Raw genomic sequence first — 20,504 nt, 5'->3', positions numbered from 1 at the left:
CCCCGCCATGTTTCGCTTTTGTTTATACTTTAAAAGTTCGTGCTATGCCGCTCAGGGATGTCTCCCTCTTCACCGCTTTCTACTTCCTCCCAAAAGGTAATGCGCTTTTACCAATCTTCGCTTTGCCCCCCCTCTTTACTTTTAAAAAGTCTCTTTCTCGGGTGGGGGGGAATCCTCCCCCCTCTCTTTCAGTCTCCCGGGGGAACGGAGCGCGCTTATGTCACCGCTTCTAATTCAATCACCAACTCACAGTTCTTCGCTCTTCTCATTCCTTCTGGCTTTACTTTAGCGCTCTATCACTTCGCTATTCCGGTGGCATTGCTAGTCCCCATTCGGGGCATGGCACAGCCGGGGCCATTTGGGACAGAGGGAGAGCCTCGATTCCTGACCTTCTGGCCAGCAAGAGGCCTCTCCCTTAAGCGCCCCCTAGTTCAGAGCCCTTACCCTAGGGCTCCTTAGGATCTCCGCTTGCGTGGGACCCCCCCAAACTGCGTGTGGGTGATCCGGCTCCGGGAGCGTCCCGAGAGCCGGTCGCCATTCGCACCGCCGTGGCCGGAAGTCCTTGAACCGGTTCATGTTTCATGCTTTGGGGAGTTCAGCCAACCTGAAAGTGAGCTCCAAAGGCATTTAAATGCCTTCCGAGCCCACCTCTGGGCTGAGATGGCCAAACTGAGCTTCAAGAGTGAGCTCCGAAAGCCTTTATAGGCCTTCAGAGTCCACTTCCGGGTGAGGTAGGCTCTGAAGGCCTATAAAAGCCTTCAGAGCTCGCTCTGGGAGCTCAGTGGAGTCAGACCACATATAATCAAATAATCTCTTTGTGTATGTCCAAATGAAGGCAAATAGGTTGGGCTGGAGTTTGCTAGTGTAATAGTGCTTCTCTTCTCACAAGCACATTCAATCTGCCTTCTTTTTATGTCATCAAAGGCTATATATTAAAGGCTACCAACATCTTGGACAGAACTGCATACTATTGAGAAAACATATATCAAGTGGTGTAGTAGCTCTCAAAGGGACAGGATTTCTTAATGTTTACAATTTTCTAATAGCCTTTGATTTTGTTTTAGATATTTATATTTTCCACAATCTTATTTCACGAGAACTCAGAAGTTAAAGATTTTCTGAGGAAAAAATGGGACACAGTTGTACTTACTTCCAATGCAATGAAAAATACATCATCTTGTTCTGCAGAGTTAAGGATTCTTTCATTTAGACAATTAATTTGAAATTAAATATTAATAAATATACTGCAGGTGATAAATAGTATGCCCTAATTTAATTAAATATAGATTGTAGTGCATTTTGTAAATGGGACCATTTTTATAAGGAACTATAATGGAGTTGTTATGTTTCCTTTTGGTTTTAAAAATGAGCAATGTTTTCCTGCATTTAGCTCTTATTGTGGCTCATTAAATTTTTAAAAATAGCCATTTTAATTGTCAAGTTTAGACAGACTTGTAGAAAAACCTGACACTTAAGTTTCACTTTTGCAATATGCAATTTTAATGAAAACTTTTGCATCCTGCTTTGTAACCTGTCATCCCGTTTTTAAAGACCTGAATGCTGTATTTCAATACTGGAGAAGATCCTGCAAATGACAGCAGCAAAATATCATTAAAATATTACTCTAAGCAGCAGCAGCTGGTGAGGTGTGGAAACCACCACCTAGTGTTGTGAGGTGATTAAAGGGAGGAGAGAATGCCAGCCCATCAGGAGCAGCTGTAAAAGCAAGGAGTATCTAACAGTGTCCTCCTAAGCAGCCATATACCTTTGCAAGTCCATTTACTTTACTATCTCTTTCTTTTCTTTTTTCTTTTACCTTGAGCAGTGCTCCAGAGAGCATGTGAATGAATGAATCTGAGCTAGTATTCTATGTGGAACAGAATGTTTGGCATTCTGAGCTCCCCCCCCCCCACTACAGTGAATTTGGCCCAAGTAATCTTGTTTGAATGGACATCTGTGCAACACCAAGGGATTTGCAATTGATTTGCCAAGGGTTCACTAGCCACTTTCAAAGGTTTTTATGTACCTGCTGAATGTGTTAAATTTCAAGAATCCCACGCTGTCTCCAGAGACTGAGCTTTATTCTCAAGAATACTGAAATATTGCTCATTCTATTGTTTTAATCTGGAATTTTTTTTCCTTCACCCACCTTACCAGCAGTAGGTCTTTCCATCAGACCATTTTACACCTCTCTGTCTTCTAGCTCCTTCTGTCACAAATGATTTCTCACATTTTAATCCATTTTAATCCAGTAACAATTTACAGTTTGTGTTTCCTCTTTTATTTCCAATCCAGATTCTATCCCTGGGTCACTAGTGTTTCTTCCAGTATTCTAAGAAGCGCAAGACCTGTATGATAAAAGGATGGAGATGGCCGCAGGGCTCTTTGGGCACTGACATGGCTCAAGCCTACTCTTAAATGGAGCATTCTGACATTTGTCTTCCTTCCCACATTTCTGTATGCAAGCTATCCACAAAGAACAATCTCTATAATCAGTGAAACTTTATGTGTCTCATTTAGACTTGTACACGGGTGGTTTTGTTTGTTTCATTTTTGTTATCGATTCCGAACGTGAATGTTTTGTTATTAGGTTGTTTTGTATGGCTTCATTTCATTATTGGTGATTTTCTTATTGTTTCATTTTCATAATTTCATTTCATTATTATTTCCCATAGGTTTCAATGGAAGAACACACACACTCCCTGCTTCAGTCCGTACCTTCATAGAGTTCCATCCAAACTGGACATACCTCAGAGAAACTGTAGCACTCCCCTAGAACATCCACGCTGCCAAATTTCTGACAGAGGGCGCTTTCACACACATTTTCAATCCACTTTCAATGCACTTTGTAACTGGATTTTACTGTGTGAATTAAATCAGAAGAGTTTTGGGCTAAGTATCAGGAAGAAATTCCTGACAGCGTGGTTCCTCAGTGGAACAGGCTTCCTCAGGAGGTGGTGGGTTCTCCTTCTTTGGAAGTTTTTAAGCAGAGGCTGATTCTGTGAACTTAGGCAGATCATGAGAAGGAGGGCAGGAAGGGCTGCATCAATGCTTAGTTCTCATGGGCCTTTCTCTTACAAACCCAGGGAAATACTGATCATCACTTTGGGGTCGGGCAGCAATTTTTCTCCAGGCCAGTTTGACCAGTGATCCTGGAGGTTTTTCCCCATCTTCTGGGCAAGCAGCAGGGGTCACTGGGTTTGTGTGTGGGGGGGAGGTATTTGTGAATTTCCTGCATTGTGCAGGGGGTTGGACTAGATGACCCTGGAGGCCCCTTCCAACTCTATGACTCTATGATTCTAAGTTGCATGTCTTTTTCGCAAATATTTAAGAACCTGTGGGATGCAGCTCTAATGTTTTGTCCACATTTGTGACAATCAAATAAAGTTTCTTCAACTACCTGTCATTCTGTAGTTGCACTTCTATTCTTTTTCCTTCCTACACTTATCTTCACATACATGCTACATTGACACCTGGCTCACATACATTCTCCACCTGCCTCCTCGTTTCAAGAACTGTCTGCAGTGTACACTTGACTTAACCATCATTCTGGTAACTTTAATGTAGCCATTATCTTGATTGGTACTGAAGGCTATTTTCACTTGAGCAGCAATCCAAGGCTCAAAATACTCTGAGGAGTTCTACAAACAGCCCCAGGAGTACATTAGCCCACTGATTTCAATAAGAGCTGTTGACCTGAGCCACCTCCCTGTGACAGCAAGAGCGCGATGTGGGTTTGACTTCTGGATTCGAACACACCAAGCCGGAAACAATGTCACACCACTGACTTTATAAAATACTTTTGCAGCTTTTAATTTGTTGAAGGGTGCAGTCGTGATAAAAGGCCACGGTCATGATAAAAAAAAAATTTCCCCAAACTATCACCTGTTGCTCCAGCAGCCCAAGAGGCTGAGATGTGAAAAGACTGTCTGATGAAGTTAAGGAAGAAGAAACTGCCACGTACTGCTTCACACCACCTCGGCCAGCACTCTCTACTCAGACTGGCCGCCGTTCCAAGGGAGAGGGCTTTCCCCACCCTCCTGCCAGAGAACCATGTGCATTACTAGAATGTGCATTACTAGATAAATACTAATACCTTCCACTTTACCATGTAGAATGGATTATGCTGATTCCAAAATTGTATTTAAAAAGTGACCGAGTGCTTACAAACCACGGTCATGATAAAAAAAAATTTCCCCAAACTAGCACCTGTTGCTCCAGCAGCCCAAGAGGCTGAGATGTGAAAAGACTGTCTGATGAAGTTAAGGAATAAGAAACTGCCTTGTACTGCTTCACACCACCTCAGCCAGCACTCTCTACTCAGACTGGCCGCAGTTCCAAGGGACAGGGCTTTCCCCACCCTCCTACCAGAGAACCATGTGCATTACTAGATAAATACTAATACCGTCCACTTTACCATGTAGGTTGGATTATGCTGATTCCAAAATTTTATTTAAAAAGTGACCGAGTGCTTACAAATCCGCATATGTCCAGAATTTCTGTAACCACATACATTTAGAGTTGTAGTCATATCCATTGTCATTTCAAACCAAGCCTTATCTAACCATTGTCATTTCATTGGAATTGTTTGCTGTTTCCACACTCATGCTAATGTCATTCTGGCTGCAATAATTAAATGTTTGACTAAGATGAGGTGTGTGTGTGTGGGGGGGGGTTCCCTAGATGGTACTTCATTTAATAGATGTCACTGGAGATATCTTGAAAACAGAAGCTATAACTTTCATCATAGTTCGTTTTGCCACATTTCTAACGCAAATCAGATTCAACAGAGATTTTCACTGGTCTAGCTGGGCTGGAAAAAAACAACACCAAAATACATTTTCAAATCATTTTCTCTGATTCACACATTTACAGAGACATTTGAAATTTTCCCATCTACCCATTGGAAAGGATGTCTTCAAATCTCTCACACACCTAATTCTGTAATCTCAGTTCATTGTATCTGTTTCCTGAAAACAAGAGTATATTTTTCACTAACAGACCTCTAAGTACACCTCACTTTATCAGCAGTCCCCCCCAAAAAAAATATTATTCACAGATCTTAATGCATCATATAATTTTAGGATTATATCTCTGTTATTTTATTATTATTTTCAAATGTTATCTTGTTGTACATTTCTATTTTACTGTGTGTTGTTGCTATGTCTTTTTTTTTTGCTAATGCAATAAAGATTGCATGATTGATTATTTCTCCCCCCTTCCTTATTTGTCTATTCCTTTTAAACAAGTTGTAATATTCCAATTGTGAGTCTCATTCCACCATGTTTCAGTAAGGCCTACTATTTCATAGTCTCACTCCTGTATTAAGACTTGATCATTGCTACTTAAGACTAAACTGCATATTTTTCCTCTCTAACCTTGTCTGGTCGGTCTTTCTTTCTTAAGAGAAGAGAGATTATATTTGAATAGTTTCTATAAAAATTTTTTTAAAAAACCAAAGTCTGTCTGCTCACAATTTTGAAACTAGTTCCATAGCCAACATGTAGGGTTTTCAAGGCAAGAAACATTCAAAGGTTGTTTGCATAGCAACTCTGGGCTTCCTTTATGGTCTCCCATCCAACTATAGACCAGAGCTGACCCTGATTAGCTTCCAAAATCTGTTGAGATCAGACTAACCTGAGCCATCTGAGTCAGTGACATGGTGTTATATAGGCAGGGCTGCTGTGTGGGTCCTTCCCAGGCAGTCCTCTCCAACCTGTACTTGGGAGCCACAATCATTAGGGAAGAGCCATTTGAAAGAAGTTTATCCTTTGGCACACAAAGCATGGTCTCTCTACCATCAGTCCATCAATGTCAACCTTGTCTACTCAAACTGGCAGTAGTTCTCCAAGGTTTTATGTAGAGGATTTTGCCCATGCCGTACTTTGTTTCTGAGCTGTCGGGCCTGGGGGCAGGGGGAAGGATGTAGGTGAGCCACTTTTGTTTATAATGCAAAAGCATATTACCTCTTTCTAACAACATGTGTCCATGCACGATGTATATATGTCCACTGTAATTTGTGAAATGGGCTTCTGTTTCCCTGGTTGGGAGCAGGAAGAGAGGGAAATGACAACAGATATGTTCTTGATATGTACACGATCCAGCCAGAACACTTAACACTTTACTCATGTTTGTGTCGCACAGCATTATCCTGGTTGGGAAGAGATATATGACAGTGTATTTAAATTTGAATTTTGAAAGAAGGTTACTTCAGTGGGACAGGTGTAGTTTGGTGCAGTGTGCTGGAAGTAAACATCATCAGAAAGGGTGGAGCTTGGGAAATTACATCACCTGCCTTTTTACCTGGAAGTAACATCACAGGAAGTGACATCACAAATGTCTCCTGGCTCCACCCCCAAAGTCTCCCAGCTCCACCCCCAAAGTCCTCAGATATTTCCGAAGTTGGACTTGGCAACCCTAACAACTGGGGAGAAATTGCATTCTATAATTTCCCCTTTAAGGAGCTGTTATAAAGAAAGGGTTTTTCAAGCTGAGTTGTGATTAAAGATAGGGTTAAAACTCTTTCTCCCTGACTGAGTCAGTCTGGCCTGCAGTAGGAGAGAGAAGGCCAGAGCTTAACTGGGGGAAACTGCTAATTTCTTGGCAGGCCCAAGTCAGAGAAAGGATCCAGAGCAGCAGCAGGAGCAACAAGCACCACTAAAGAGCATATGGGGATATTGTGTAGGATATTGTGTAGTGGGTTGACCGTGTGGCTAGGCCCACTCAGCTCCAATAACATGGTGCATGCTTGACTCTTACACAACGAAGACAAAGACAAACGGCCAGGAGGCCAACTATATATCCCATTGGGAGGTTCGAACTTCCCTCCCCATTTCTATTGGCTCCCCGTTGGAGAGACCAAGAGACCAGTTCCCATTGTCCACCCAGGGTCAAGCCCTGGGTACTCTCTGGCCCCTGGTGGCGGCCAGCGGACACAACAGGGGAAGAAGCAGCCCCCCACTTCTTTAAGTTAACGTTTGGGGCTTTCTCTTTTTCCTTGTGTTAATGGACACTGTTTGCTAAAATTTGCCTTTGTTCTGAGTGCTCTTCCTGAAGGACACTGAAGATCCCATCTCTCCAAATGTTAATATGTTCATAGACATTAGCCGTACTTTGTTTCTTTAATTGTAATTGTAATTATGATAAATGTTTGTTATATTTAAAACCATTTAAAACTTTGAATGCTTTTTTCCTATACTTTTGAAGCAACTTCACATTTGTTTGCCAAGCTATACGGGTACTGGCATTTATTGATTTGGGGGGGGAGAACCCTCCCAGGAGAAAGGGTTACACTTACACTTAGAAACCCCTTATTGTTTGACTTTACATTTACATTTACTTATTTTGAGGTTTGTCTCTTTTTTTGCAGGGAGTGCCTTGCCCTGATCCTCATAATGTACCCCAGCCCAGTTGTAATAACATTTTAAACCCAGTTCATAGGTTTAGGAAGACCTGTATACACAGTCTGGCTTAGGCTCCGCTAAAGCCACCGCTTTCCTGTTAAATGGGAATTGTCTCACTCCAGCCATTTCCTTGTTCACTTGTTGGCTTTTTCCTTTTGGTTAGATCATGAGTCTTTGGGGCAAAGAATGTCTTTCTGTTGTGTGTTTATTAAATTTCCTTGAACTTTTGAGGCTTTGTCAGTATCTTTCCCAGGTTCTCCTTTTTCAGCATTTGTTGAGGTTCGGGAAGTGGCAGACTCTTTTTCTGATTAGTTCCACTTGCTTGCTGTCACACCACAATAACTGCCTGTGAAAATGAACTGCACATATTGGTTTCTGATGCAATGCTTCTCCATGCGCTCCTGTGCCAGACATGCACCCCCGGAAGATATTGGGTTTGCTTGGAGGCTCTCAAAAGTAGCCAACTAGTGTTGTAAGTTGCTATACATATAACTGAACAAGAGTGGGAATTTCAGCCACAGGCTCATGCCCACACACTCAACTTTTAATGGCTATTGAAGGCATGCTTGTAAAGTTAATGTGCAGAATTTACACAAGAATTTACCATGTCACAAAGAAAGACAGCAATGTTTTTATTGGATTGTTGGCACTAGCTGACAGTTACGTTATCCTCCGGTCATGTATGTGAGTCATAACTGATATTTCAGTTCTAGCCCCTGCAACAAAAGCAAGACAGAGAAGAAAATCAGTATTCATTTTGGTCCAAAGTTCTGTTGGCCTTTGCAGTAGCACAATACTGAACCATGCCATCTCGACACATCTGGCCATCTTGACACAGATCTACTGCAAGAATTCTAGCTATTTGGGGTGCCTCTCTTGTACTCTTGAGTGGAATTTTTATTAGTGTCTACACTATATTAAGTATTGAGATGAAGCAGCTCTTTCATAATAACATGCTTCTTTATTGAACTTCCGAAACAAAGACACAGGCTCTACAGGAACCAATTTATACTTGTAAAAACCACACCCACATTAAACAACAACCAATACCAAGTAGGCAGCTAGGATCCTTCATTTGCATGAACTATATACAAAGTAACTATTAACAATGCAGCTATTGGATTATAAGCAACAAATATGATTGGCCGTTACAGGAAACACAAGCAATAGACTTGAAGGCCTTTGGAGCCTTCGTTCAGATGTCAAAGAAAAGGAATCACTAAAACCAAGGGAAAATCCCACAGCCATCCAACCATTTCTAAGTCCCTGACCCACTGGGTCATTCCTGTTGTTTGTTGTTGTTCAGTCGCACAGTCGAGTCCGACTCTTCGCGACCCCATGGATCATCTCCCGCCAGGCCCTCCTGTCTTCCGCTGTCCTCTGAAGTTGGCTCAATTTCATGTTCGTTGCATCGATGACACTGTCTAACCATCTCATCCTTTGCCGTCCCCGTCTTCTTTGACCTTCAATCTTTCCCAGCATCAGGGTCTTCTCCAGGGAGTGCTCCCTTCTCATTTGGTGGCCAAAGTATTTGAGCTTCAGTTTCATTATCTGGCCTTCCAGGGAACAGTCAGGGTTGATTTCTTTTAGGATTGACTGATTTGATCTTTTTGCAGTCCAAGGGACTCTCACAAGTCTTCTCCAGCACCATAGTTCAAAAGAATCTATTCTTCGGCGCTCGGCCTTCCTTATAGTCCAACTCTCGCAGCCATACATGACTACTGGGAATACCATTGCTTTGACCATGCGGACTTTTGTTGGCAGGGTGATGTCTCTACTTTTTATCATGCTGTTTAGGTTTGCCATCGCTTTCCTCCCAAGGAGCAGGCGTCTTTTAATTTCATGGCTGCAGTCACAGTCTGCGGTGATCTGGGATCCCAGGAACGTGAAGTCTGTCACTACTTCCACGACTTCCCCTTCTATTTGCCAAGGAGTGATGGGGCCGGATGCCATGATCTTAGTTTTTTTGATGTTGAGCTTCAAGCCCACTTTTGCGCTCTCCTCTTTTACTCTGAGCAAGAGGCTCTTTAGGTCCTCTTCACTTTCAGCCATTAGGGTCATTCCTGCCATCTGCCAAATCAAAGAGAAAGTAGGGAGAAGAGTATGTTTTTAGTAGCATAAAGGGCACATGCTGAGAATAGTGGAATGCTTCCATTATAGACCCTTTCTCCAGGCTTTTTTTTTGGGGGGGTTGAAGGGGGTTGGTTTAGTGGCTAGGGTATTAGCCTAGGCCCAGAGAAGCACAAGTTCAAAGCCCTGCTCCACAATGAAGCTTGCTGGGTGATCTTGAACGTCACTCTCTTTTGTTGTAATCCAGCGCACAGGATGTCATAAGCATAAAATGGAGGAAACAAATACTCTATATGTTGCCCTGTGCTCCTTGGAAGAAGGTGGGATAAAATGTAATAGATGGACATCAAGATCCTGATTAGGGAAATAGTTACATCATTGGACTGACTAATTGGAAGTGAACTGATGGCAATTCTGCATCCCCACAACCTTTTTGCTCTTAAAATCAGACAACGTCTTTGTTCCACTTCTTGCATGGTGCACAACCAACATATATGTCTTTGTGTATTTTGAACCAAAGGGGGTGTTTACATTAAACCTGCCTTGCCACTGGACATTTTGTGTCTATAACACTAGACTAATTGTTTGGCAAAAAGCAATGTTCCACTTCCGCCTTTGTGAGGGTGATGATCTCCATCCTCCAGGAACCAAAAATACCTCTCTACATTGCAATGTTCTTCAGAAGCACTCTTCATACCATTGATCATTGTGTCAGGAGAGCAGTATCCAAAACCTTTCAATGCATTATAGTCACTGTTTGCAGAATGGCTCAGAACCTTCAATAATTGGTATGTGGCTTTGCTATCTTAGCAGCCATGGTAGCTTGAAAGGAGAGCTTGTCTACTTTTGAATTCTATCTCTCACTATGCATTTTGCCTAAATTCGGGTCACATGCCAGTACCCATCTGTGTAAATATGCAATTTTGCTAGCTGAATTGCACATCTACATCCCAGGCTCAACTGTAGAAAGATCATGTAAATAATGGAACCTGACAGCATAAGTAATTCTTTTCATGTCTCAGACCTCATGGTTGACTGCTGAACTGTGAGATCGGCTGTTTTTAGACCATGCTAGACTCTAGCCTTTAACCCCTGAAGACTGCAGAATCAAGAGACAGTCTTGAGCCATGTGCTTCTGCAGACCCACGCTCCTCTGTATTTTCCACCTTAGTTGACACTTGTTACTATCACATGACTTTTTACCAACATACGCTTTACCACGGGCTTAACCTAAAGGCCACTCGCGGTAGGTAACAGATAACTGGGAACAAGAAAATATCTGGCCAGAACAGATTTGCCTGCTTTTTCAAAGACAGCAAAGCAGAAGCTAAAGACAAAAGAAAGGGTGTAAAACATAATGTACTTCTTTCAGGCTTCTCTTTTATTCCAATAGCCGAAAAAAGGAGATAAAATTGGAAATCTATTTCCCATGCAGGAAATATATATACACACATACAACTTGCCCAGTTTGATGACAGACCACTACAGGATTGTGTGCTTCATGGAGAGAGAAAAAACACTACAGGTTCATAACACAATGGACTGTGTAATTGGTTCTTTTGAAGTTTCTAATCACTTTTTGTAAGATCAAGTGAAACTGACAAGCAAGGCTATCGGAAGACTGACTCTATACAATGGTGGCACTTGGGACTCGAACCAGTTTATGTGGTAATTGTTAATTATTTTGAGGCTTCCTCTCAAACACAAAATGCATCCGACAAGTTGCCATTTATTTCAAAAGTTTCTGACGAATAAATGATGTGGTCATTATTTTAGATCCTTGACGAATTATTTGCCTGTGAGGATGCTATCAAAATACAAGCTATCCCCTTCAAATATATTTTAAACAATGTTAATGCATTTTCACATGTCATCGTTTGACAGTTCCACCATACTTGCTAGTCAGCCACCAGGGAAATTTACATGCATTTGAATTCACCCTGCCAAGCACAGTCATCCCAGACTGACAGCCCATTTAACTAGGTGATAAGTTAATCTGTACAATGTTTGATAGATTTCTGTCTTTTACCCAGGCCATACTTTGTGAAAATGATTCTTCTACAAAATTGGCAAACTGGTCGTGTCTCAGCTTCATGTCTCAGTGGGATTTTTTTCTTTGTATAGAATGTTGTGCATCCATCCAAACTAGACACATAAAGTTAGTATAACTACCTTCTATCCATGAGAAAATAAAATGTTCATACTCTGTTCACTCCATCTATTGCCTGAGAATCACAAAATCATTAGGAATCATTTGGGTGAAAATAGCCATTCAAAACAGTACATTATAACCTCTCAGAAATGTGGTGCAGTATTAGCTTGAACTTGTATGCCCAGAAGCATATCCATTGGTTTCTACTGCAACATATTGTCATATTAATGGCATGTTTCCAATTCAGACCCACCCCTATCCCCATTGGGGAAGCTAAAAAAAAATCCATTACCCCACGAAATGTTGAGTTGATTGGGCTGAAACCTCAAGGACAGGAGTTGCTCAACTAATTATAGAGGTACATGTGGCTTCACATTTCTGTAGAATTTTCACTATGCTTCCTCAAGACCCTTTTGATTAAGGTCCTTGATCTTCTAAAAGCTATGTGTGTATGTGTGTGTATCCTGTCCTTATATATAAAAGCATTTTTGCGTGGCAACATTCGATGCACACCAAAATCAGTTGGCTGCCGGATGTGTCAATCACAAGGTCTTTCTATCCATTGGCTGCGTTGCCTGATTCCCACCCACACAAGCGGCACCCAGCATCTTGGCCTCAGTGTGCTGGAAGCCAACATGTGGGATGGATGCTCCGGAGGGAGAATGGAGATGAGGCTGAGCCCTCCCTTGGCCGGGCTTTCAGTGGTGCTGTCAGTGGGGGTGGGTGGTGATGGAGGTGGATTTGGGCCGGTCCCTCCACAACAGCTCTGAAGCAGCCCCTGCAAAAGGACAGGGAGTCGTATGGGCAGGCTGGCAGTGAGGGATGTGAGATTCCCCACTAGGCATTTTGCTTGCAGGCAGCCCCTCTCGGGTGGCCCTCAGTGAATGGCCAGCTAGCCACCGCTGCCACCCTCAAATGCACCTTTAGCCACCCTGTCCCTGGGAGGCAGCAGCCACCAGGCTGCATTGCGCGGCCTGCAGGAGACGTGTGGCTGGCCATGGTGAAGGCAGGTACCACTGACGAGCCCTTCTTCTCGCACCCCTTGGAGAAGGCTGTCACCGCTGAGCCGCCACTTGGCCTGGCCAAACAGTGCTTCAAGCTGTGGTACGTGGGCTGCTTGACTTAAAGCAGAGTCACAGGACAAAAGTTGTTCAAATTGTTGACTCAAGAGACAGTTTGCTGAGGTGCCCCCCCCCGTTAATCTGGCTTTCAGGATAGGATAGATACATAGAAAACAAACTGCTGTGGGAGGAGGAGAGGTTTTTGTCTATCTCTAGAGCATTGTGGTAGGACATTTCGCTAGCAGTTCTGGTGGTAGAAGGAAATGCAAATGGGATTTCAAGAGGCTCTTCTGCAATTCCAGTATGGGAGATACAGAAATAATTTCTGTATTTAGGGATGTGCCATGGTGCACCACAAATGCCTAATTGAAATGGAAACGTTGGGGCTATTGCTTTCACTTACACTGGGGTATAGTTGTGGATGATGGCAGGACTACTCCAGAGTAAATCTGTCAAGCACTGCAGGGAATGCTTTTGCCAACTCCTGTCTGCTTTACCAAGTCATTCATAGAGGGGGGAGGGCAAAACCGTGGAAGAAGTAGAATATATAGTGAGCTTTTTTTGTTTCTAATTAAGCACTAAAAAGCACCATCCATATGCATAACGTGCTTCTGCAGTCAGCACATCTTGAAAATAAAGTGTGTTGTCATTGCAGTGCCATGGAGGGGAAAAAAATTTCACAGCGGGCATCTATATTTCTTGATTTCAATGCTTCTCTTTTCTTCTCCCAATGAACTCTGTAAGTGCCAGTTAAACCTCTGAGATCTCACTAAAAGGCTCACTGAAATGCATGTAGGCCACAATCACCGTTCCGTCTAAGCTGAGTTCATGTGAGATACCTCACAGGTTTTTAGCCTCTGGCTCACGCATTTCTGTCTTAGTTCAGGAAGGATGGCTCCAGAGAAAACTATGCAGTAGCCAAATTGCTCACTCAAAACTTTAATAACTGTGGCTCACAGAGAATTTTTGCTCACAAAACTCCAAAGCTTAGAGGGAGCATTGGCCACAACCTGCCCCCAGGAACACCCCCTCCACCTGCTCCAGTTTGGCGTGCTTTGATCTGTGTTGTTGTTAGGGTTGCCAACTCCAGGTTGGGAAATACTTAGAGATTTGGGGGGGGGAGCTTGAGGGGGTGTGGGATTTGGGGAGGGGGGGCTTCAGTAGGGTATAATGCCATGGAGTTCACCTTCCAAAGCACCCATTTTCTCCAGGGGAACTTGATCTCTGTTGCCTGGAGATCATTTGTAATCCCCAGGGGGTCTCCAGCCACCACCTGCTGCAGGCCAGCGCACTCTCCCAGGCCCTCTTCCTAGAGCTCATTTCATTTCTGTCTGCAACGAGCCTTTTTACTAGTATATATATGTGAAAAGATGCATTACTGTCCTGGAAAAGCTTTGGGGGGTAGGTTAAACATGTGACATGTAAATAATGGACTGCATTAATTTATGTGAATGTGCACTGCTTTATACCAGAGACAAATCATTGTCTGCTCTCGCAGCAGCTCTCCCATGTCTCACACACCATTGGCTGCCCATTAGCTACTGGGAACAATTCAAGGTACTGGGCATCACCAACAAAGCACTTCATGGACTTGGACCCTCATATCTGCAGGACCACTTCCCCTCCTGTGCCCCACCATTGTTGCCCTACAAGGCACTTAATGTGCTCTTATGAACTATAACTCATAAGTAATAAAAATGGACTATGCAAATATATGATTAAGGGATTGTACTGCAAGATGACCCAATAGGATGCCAGTTGAGACTGCACACCTGAGAGAAAACCTTCCTTTGCATTGCTGTTCCAGTGGTTCTCCAAGGTTACCTGCCCTCTTACCTGTTGTGAGATGGGCCAGTTCCTTAACCTGCATAATCCCATGCCATGCTCAGGCACAAGAACAAAGAGCTCCAAACGCCATTAGGAGCTACATCTGATACACGCAGGCAACCCCCCTCTCCCTCTTCCAGCTACCTGCAAATCTAATCAAGAGGCTCTCCCTGCAGTTCCTTGGCAACTAATCGATCGCCCATCAACGACCCGGCTAGAGCTATCAAGAGACAATAGCCCTAGCCTGATGATTCAATCACTCCTCATCCAGGTGCCAGTCCCCAGACTAATTTACTAGCTCTCAATATTGACCACCCCCTAGCTCTCCTCCCCCTTTCCTTCTAACCAATAGTATGCTTTATGGGACGGACTAACAGGAGGTGTCACAAGGGGATGTGGCCAGCTCAGCCTGCCCCCCCATCTTATAAAAGCTGATACCCAACCACATGGTCTCTCTCTCTACTATGACCCCTATCTAAGCTTTATACCTCTCATGTCCAGGTTGCTATCCCAATACCCTCCCTCCATCTTTGACTCTAGGTTTTCGCAGCCAAAGTCCCACATGTTCCCTGCCGGTTTAGGACACGTGCTCCTTATTTCTAATTCCTCCCCCCCCCTTCCATTGGAACATTTCATTCAGTGAGGACAGGTAACTATTTCCCAACCAATGAATATCCTGCTAGTGCAAATGTGCTTATTATCTATCTTTATTTCCTAGAATCTGTATAAGTGTGTGTGTGCTTGTGTATTGTTTTAATGATAAATCTACTTCAGTAAAAGACATTATATCCTACTGAATACAGTCTCCGTGTCTGTTACTGGTGACTACTGGAAAGGTGGGACCTCTGTATACAACGGTGTTCACTCCCTAATTTGCCTATTGCCCATTAATAAGCATAACTTCCCCAATATTAATTAAGGCATTAAGGCAATTTGGCTAACACCATGAAAGCTTTGCTCATCTTAATAGGCAAGATCAATAACTGCCCATACTCCTCTGTAATGGTCCCCAGCTTGTAGAATGCCCTGTCCCCAGCTTGTATAAAGCAGAACTGGTGAGCACCTTACGTCATTTTCCCGTTAGGGATCAGGGGGTCATCAGGGAATGGTGATCACCTCTGGGAACCTCTTAGGGCAGGCTCCTCTCTGCAAGTTGTAAGGCTTCAGGGGTAGGCGCTCCTAGGGGGCAACCAGTTTGTTGGGCTGCTGATCATGAGCCAGACCATTGGCTCAAGACTGGAGCTGCATGACCCACCCATGAAGGGCAAGAAGGTTGGTCAGGGACTGATGCCTGCCTTGCCTGTTCTGTGCTCTCTTAGTTGATCCCTTGCCACACTGTTATGTTAAATAGTTAATAAAGTGGCCGTTATTTACTTCCAAACTGTTGTCTGTCTTGTTATTCCGACTGGGGGGTGGCAAATGCTTTGTTCAGATTTCGGCTTTGTTTCAGGTTTCTACAATCCAAGTTTTGTGATATTACTTATTCAACATCTCATCCGCCTGATTTCATTGGCTTGTATCGGGCAATCCTCCTTGCATCTCAATAAGAAAGGCTTAGGCTGTGCTCAGACATGCAGTTTGATCCAGTGCCATTGCTCTTCCCTTTCAGATTCTGATTCCCCAGCCATCTGTGTCCCATCCCCCCCCTTTACTGCATGTTTATTTGACACCTATGAAAGCCCAATCCTTTTGGGCTGATCTGGCTTCACACTGGATTTCCTGTTGTCTGATCCCTCTGTTGTGAACCCAAGCCATCATGCAGGTCTGACTGGTCTCCTGACCACCATATTTTTTGAAAAAAACTAGTTAGTGATGTGCACATAACCACACCTCCATGCCCAGGCTGTGAAGCTAAGGAGAGAGACAGGCTGCCACTGTATTTTTTGGCTTGCCTCCTCTTGTAACAATTTGTCCTGTCAGGGGAAAGGGCCTGCAGATGAGCACACTTGCCCACCCACTCACCCACTCTGTGGTTGCAGTCTGATCAATCAACCCCAATGTGATTGCACAGTGCAGCAGTTAAGAGTGGCATATCTGATCGAAACTCTCTGTGACAAAATATACCTGATTAAATAAGACACACAGCCAGACTACACTAAGCTTGCTATCTGACCACAGCCTATTGATAACCTAAATGAATCAAGTAAATGCTGAGAAAGGTGTTTTGTAACACCTGTTTGAGATGCCAAGGATTGGGACTCAGGCCTTCTGCATACAAAGAGCTTGCTTTTTCCCTAAACCAAACCCTTCCTCAAAAGTCCTTGTTCCCAGAGATTTGAACTCATGGCTTCTTCATTGAATATTCCCTGTGCTGCCATATATACACCATAAGCTAACAAACTGCACCACTTGAGCACCTTGTGAAGCCTAAAAAGTGCTTCCATCCATATGACTTCCTAGTCCTATTCACAAGTTACAGTGAGTAATTCTAAGTAACACACAGCTGAACATGTGATACAAACCTTGCATTTTTTCAGACACATTTTTCCAGTGACAAAGCAAAGATATTGGCTATTTCTTAGAAACATATTTAGTTATTCATTCATTCATTTAAAACATTTCTAGGCCATCTTTTCACCCAATTCAGGCCCCCCAAGATAGTAAACATTAAAAATAATTTAAAATAACACAAACACACAATATTTAAAACACATAAAACATATAAACACATGAAAAGGGAGTAAAAGTAAAAAGAGAAAAAGAAGAGATTGGTTATACCCAGCCCTTCACTACCTGAAGGAGTCTCAGAGTGGCTTACAATCTCTTTTCCCTTCCCCTCCCCACAACAGACACCATGTGAGATAGGTGGGGCTGATAGAGCTCTTTCAAGGACTGCTCATGAGAGGACATCTCTGAGAGACCTTGTGTCTGACCCAAGATCACACCAGTAGCTGCATGTGGAGGAGTGGGGAATCAAACCTGGTTCTCCCAGATGAGAGCCCATACTCCTAACCACTACACCAAACTGGCTAGTGAGGGAATATCAAACAAGAGAAAATTAGTCTTTACCCACTAGTAGAAGACAACAATAGAGGGAAACAGATGAGTCTGTTCCTTGAGGAGGGAATTCTAAAGTTTCTAAGCCACTACCATGAAGGCCCTTTGCCGGGTTGCCATATGTCTGGCCTTAGGTGGCAGGGGCACACAAAGTAGGCCCTCTGAAGATGACTAGAGAGGTCAAGTAGGTTCATACAGGAATAGGTGGTCCTTCACATATGCTGGGCCCAAACCGTATAGCACTTTGAAGGTCAGCACCAGTATCAAAAGGTATTGTGGCTCCAGGGATTGGGGGGGGGAGCTAGGGTACAGCGAGGATAGGCAATAGACATCTTGTTGGGTAAAATGGCCATACCTTCTTCCTGCCCAGAAGAAAACTCCAGGTCAAGAATGTGATCTGCACAGTATGTGGGGCCTGTTATTACCTGTTATTACCTGAGACAGACTCATGATTGTCATGGAGACCATGAAATCCTAAACTGCTCCCAAAAGGTAGCCTCAGCATGGATGGTGAAGTCCCACAAAACAACCAGCCTAGGAGTTTTCAATAACACCCTGGAGACCAGCTCCACTAGCTTAGGCAGGGAGATGGTTGGGCAGCAGTGTCAGCAGTACACCAACAGAATCCCAATCCTATCTCAGGTTGCAGTCACACACACTAAATAATCCACTTTCAATCCACTTTCCAACTGGATTTTGCCAGCTGACACAGTCAAAATCCAGTTGGAAAGTTCATTGAAAGTGGATTATTTAGTGTGTGTGACTGCAGCCTCACACTGTAAAACACTAGGTATACACACTAAAAACTGGCATAGTCCTGAATACAATATTGATTCAGGGGAATAGAATCTTGATATATCACTGTGAATCCTCCTCCCTACCAGGCCTGTGCTGGTGCACCATTGAGAACCCTGGAAGGCATCCTTGAGAGAGGTTGACTCCTCCCCCATCCCTCAGGCAGATCTGACTGATACGTGACAGGTCAAATCCTGGGTGGCTCCTGTTTTAACTCTGACTGGTCTATGTATGCACAACTGGAATTCAATAGTCTTAGAGGGGTATAGCTCTGCTTAGAATTACACTGTTCCTGATTCATCACAATGACTCTCCACAAAATATGTGAACAGCCTTCACCGTAATGTTGAGCAAACAGAGATGGATATGAAAGGCATTTCATCCTATTCATTTAATCCTTCATAGTTTACTCACACATGTAAGCACCATCTGCTTCACTCAATGAATGAAGAAACCTATGTAAAATGATAATGTCTGAAGCCATGTTCACAAGTTACAGTGAACACGTGTACGCTCTGCATGTACATATATACATCTGTTTGTGAGAAAGAGCCTGTGTTTGCTTTTGCAGTTGAAACCAGGAACCAATACCTGGTTAAATGTGGAGTTTATCTCATACCGTCAGCTGTAAATGCACTTAATATAATATGAGATTTACTCAATGCATGTACAAAGAAAAATGGTATGCTTCACATGGATTGTGTGTCACTTGTAAACAGGGCTTCAGTCTATAGTTAGATCATCTCGTCCACCTGGGCCAGTACTGAATGCCCTGATGGGTCTCAGGCAGATAAACTTTTTCAAACCTGCTACTCAAGATACCTTCCAGTTGCAGAGATCAATGTTCTGTCACTGTGTTATGTTTCCTGCATTGCCTAGTTGGATTTCCTACCACAATAGTGGGTTTGTTTCCAGATCTCCAACAGAAATGTGGATTAAAGTCCTAATGCTAATAAAACTCCCAGAACTGATGCTTGAATACCAAAAACATAATTCCCCCATCCCAAAATGAATATTTGATTTTGATAATTTTTTTCTCACTTGATTCAGAGGCTTTTAAGAATTCAGTCATTGTTTCAGTGTTACTCAAGGATGCCGTATAATTACTCTCTTTTATACAGTAAATTACTAAAGCTTGAAGGCTCAGTGGGGCATTTGTTTATTCAAAACATCTTGGATTTCCTAACTTGCAGTATGTTGTTTACAGGGCACATATTGTCGCTACAGGAAGTAAATGTCAACAGGCAAATTAAAATCAAGTTCCTGCATTTATAAGGAAATACAACAATTGCAAGAATTCTTAATACGCTTGCTGAAGGTCATGAGATCTGATCACCCAACATGCGTTTTAAGCTAATTAAGGCTTAAAATGCATAACAGTACAGTCACAGATTGGTGTTGTAAAGATATTCTGTAAGAACACACTGGGAGAACTACTTGCACAGGGCACACTACCAATGTACTAGCAGTGTCCAGATACTGCATCCTTTGAAACAAATGCTTTTCTGGGATAAAAATAATCCAGGGGGCAAGTAGAGACAATAAGTGATAGTTAAATCTGTGTTTCTTTCTCTTTTTTTAAATGAAGCTCTTGGGGGTATATGAGCTTAAAATATAGAACTTGGAAATATTACTGTGAATTTTAACCAGGTCTGATCAGGAATTTTTTTTTAAAGATTGTTTTCTTTTCAGGCAATGTTAATTGAATGAAATGAAAGCTAGGCAAACCTCGAAAGCAAATGCCAGCAACTGGGACATATTGAACCTAAAACAATGTGTAGAAAGCCGTTGAGTTGTTTGCTTCTCAAACAGAAGTGTCTCACTCCAAAGCTCCACGGGAATCCAATGTAAGCATGCCAAGTTAAGGACACTCCCATTCATTTCAGTTCTGGGAAATCTCTGTGTATGGAAGAGAGATATATAGGCTTGCCAAGTCCCCCCAGGGGGCGGGAAAACCCCCACCCCAGAGGCCCGTTCCCCACCACCGGCAGATCAGGCCCCAGGGGGAACCCCATCCCGACATGCACGTCACCCGGACGTGACGTGACCACGCCGGGCATGCTGGGGGCGGGGCCATGGTCATCCAAGGGAAAACTCTATGGTTTTCCCTCGGATGTTCGTGGCCCCACCCCCAGCGTGTCCGACATGGTCGCATCACTTCCGAGTGACGTGGATGCAGCGCACACGCATGCACTCCAG

Source organism: Gekko japonicus, unplaced genomic scaffold (assembly GCF_001447785.1).
Source record: "Gekko japonicus isolate JY-2015 unplaced genomic scaffold, Gekko_japonicus_V1.1 scaffold23, whole genome shotgun sequence".
In the NCBI taxonomy this organism is placed as follows: domain Eukaryota; kingdom Metazoa; phylum Chordata; class Lepidosauria; order Squamata; family Gekkonidae; genus Gekko; species Gekko japonicus.
The sequence above is the reverse complement of the archived record's forward strand: the minus strand, read 5'-3'. Positions refer to the sequence as shown.